We start from the raw sequence: 2,895 nt of genomic DNA, 5'->3' as shown, positions 1-2,895 counted from the left end.
TTTTAAGGATAAATGGCACTCATCTGATCCTTTCCCAGTAATAGCAGTCACTTATCAGAAAAATAACTTGTCTGCATGAGCTTGACCCTGAAAAGATGAGACACAGGTCGGCTCTACATACCATGGGTAATGCTGCTCTGGCTGGACATGCGACAGCTGGCCACGGTCCTCGGCAATGGGCCCAGGCAGGCATCTGGGTAGGGAGAAAGAAGGGCTCAGCCTTCCCCTTAGCATACATTTTTCAAGGGCAGACCTGCCTAGGAGGGTCACATGTCTGATGCCTTTGCCAGGCCTCCAAACATAGAAAAGCTGCAGGGTTCTATGAAAAATGAAGCCTTTGTGTCAAAAATAGACCTTCAAGGAGAAAATTAAAAAGCTGTTTCCTGAAGCTAGCAAAGGGGAGCTATCCTGGAAAGGAAAATGCCTGGAAAGCCAGCTTGAATTTTGAAGGGCCATGCTAACAAGTGATGACAACCCAGGGGCCTCCTTTCAGAGGCCCCGAAGAATTTCACTGAACTCATTTGCCTCCAATCTCCTCGAATCTTACACTGCAGAACTTCTGGGATGCTTTAAAGTGAGTTTCTACAGAAAAGGAAAAATCAAGTGACTGTCAGGTGCTTAACTGGTTAGGAACATCAAAGATGCCTGCTTGAAAAAGAAAGCAAATCAAAACAAAACAGAAAGCCCTAAACAGGAATCACTAGAAAGCAACTCTTTGTAACTGATAATAGCAGCCTGCTGTAAAGGCATCCCCAAAAGTAAAATGTTCATTTCCTCCAAAAAGAGTATGTATGTGTGTCTGTGTGTGTGTCTCTATGTGTCAGAGAGACGGAGACAGAATGACGTAGGAGAGGTCAAGACTAGAGAGAATAAGTGAATATTTCCTTTCTCTCACCAGACCTCATGTGGCCAAAAGCTAAACAGGTCCATAATCAGCACTGTTCACCTATCCTTGTGTGTATCCTTAAGCTAGTATCTCAAGAGTCTAATTCCCTAAATCTCAGTCACTTGGGAGCCAGTGGGTCTTGTTAAAAATGCCCATTCTTGGCTGGGCGTGGTGGCTGACATCTGTAATTCCAGCACTTTGGGAGGCTGAGGCAGGCAGATCACAAGGTCAGGAGATCGAGACCATCCTAGTTAACACAGTGAAACCCCACCTCTACTAAAAATACAAAAAAAAAATTAGCCAGGTGTGGTGGCAGGCGCTTGTAGTCCCAGCTATTCGGGAGGCTGAGGAAGGAGAATGGCGTGAACCCAGGAGGCAGAGCTTGCAGTGAGCTGAGATCATGCCACTGCACTCCAGCTTGGGCAACAGAGCGAGACTCCATCTGTTGGAAAAAAAAAAAAAAAAAGCCCATTCTTGGCTAGGCACGGTGGCTCACGCTTGTAATCCTAGTACTTTGGGAGGCCAAGGTGGGCAGATCACCTGAAGTCAAAAGTTTGAGACCAGCCTGACCAACATGGCGAAACTCCTTCTCTACTAAAAATACAAAAATTAGCTGGGTGTGGTGGTGCACGTCTGTAATCCCAGCTACTTGAGACTGAGATAGGAGAATCGCTTGAACCCAGGAGGTGGATGTTGCAGTGAGACGAGATCGTGCCACTGCACTCCAGCCTGGGAGACGAGTGAAACTCTGTCCCAAAAACAACAAAAAAAGCCCATTCTTGGCCGGGCGCAACAGCTCATGCCTATAATCCCAGCACTTTGGGAGGCCGAGGTGGGTGGATTATTTGAGGCCAGGAGCTCAAGACCAGCCTGGCTAATGTGGTTGAAAACCCGTCTGTACTAAAAATAAACATTAAAAAATGAGCCATGGTTGCGGGCGCCTGTAATCCCAGCTGCTTGGGAGGCTGAGACACGAGAATCATTTGAACCTGGGAGGTGAAGGTTGCAGTGAGCCGAGATTGTGCCACTACACTCCAGCCTGAGTGACAGAGCAAGACTCTGTCTCAAAAAAAAAAAAAAAAAGCCCATTATTGGGTCCCAGACCCCTACAGTACAAGTCCGTGTGTCTGAAATAGAGCCCAGGAATCACCATGTGATTCTAATGCACATTAAAGCTTGAAGGTCATTACCATTTCTTTTCTTCTCTTTTCTTTCTCTTTTTTTTTTGAAACAAGGTTTTACTCTGTCGCCCAGGCTGGAGTGCAACGACACGATCTCGGCTTACTGCAGCCTCCACCTCCTGGACTCAAGTAGCTGGAACCACAGGTGTGTGCCACCATGTCTGGCTAAATTTTTGATTTTTGGTAGAGACAAGGTGTGTCTCTAGTGTCCAGGCTAGTTTTGAACTCCTGTGCTCAAGCGATCCTCCTGCCTCAGCTTCCCAAAGTGCTGGGACTACAGGCATAAACCACTGAGCCCGGCAGAAGATCATTACTTTAAGCAAACACAGTTAATCGTTTATTAATGGTTTGCTCAATAGTTCAACTCGATTACAGGTCAGCAAATTAAACTCTGTATTTTCACTGGTGTATTTGAATTCCGTTTGTCTCAAGAAAAGCAACTGAATTGGTGGGGAAAAAAACCCCGCTGGATGGTTGAGAATATAAATCTATACATTTCTGAGATTGGTGGCAATATGTTACAAAATTCTTCTAAATGCTTTCACCCAGATTTTCCACTCCCAGTCATGAATCCTAATGTAATAATGAATGAGCCAAGATATGAGAAAGTTTATTTTGCTATTGTTCATAATTTTGAAAAATTGGAAACCATCTAAATGCTTAATAAAAGGAGATCAGTTAAACTAGTTACAAGAGTGCCATGTAATAAATGCAGATCTGAATTTATTGACACAGGCACATGTTTAAACTACATAATTGTTCAAGGGACAAAGAAGATTACAAAACTATGTCATATGTTTATTTTTGTAAAAAGAAATTTCGGCCGGA

At 44.4% G+C, this 2,895-nt stretch overlaps 1 pseudogene; it reads left to right on the top strand.

Annotated features, from left to right (window-relative positions):
- The first annotated feature begins 129 nt into the window (after window positions 1-129).
- LOC105514268 overlaps window positions 130-2,895 on the top strand; it is a 10,585-nt pseudogene continuing 7,819 nt past the window's right edge.

Source organism: Colobus angolensis, unplaced genomic scaffold, assembly GCF_000951035.1.
Source record: "Colobus angolensis palliatus isolate OR3802 unplaced genomic scaffold, Cang.pa_1.0 Scaffold24, whole genome shotgun sequence".
In the NCBI taxonomy this organism is placed as follows: domain Eukaryota; kingdom Metazoa; phylum Chordata; class Mammalia; order Primates; family Cercopithecidae; genus Colobus; species Colobus angolensis.
The sequence above is the reverse complement of the archived record's forward strand: the minus strand, read 5'-3'. Positions and strand labels throughout refer to the sequence as shown.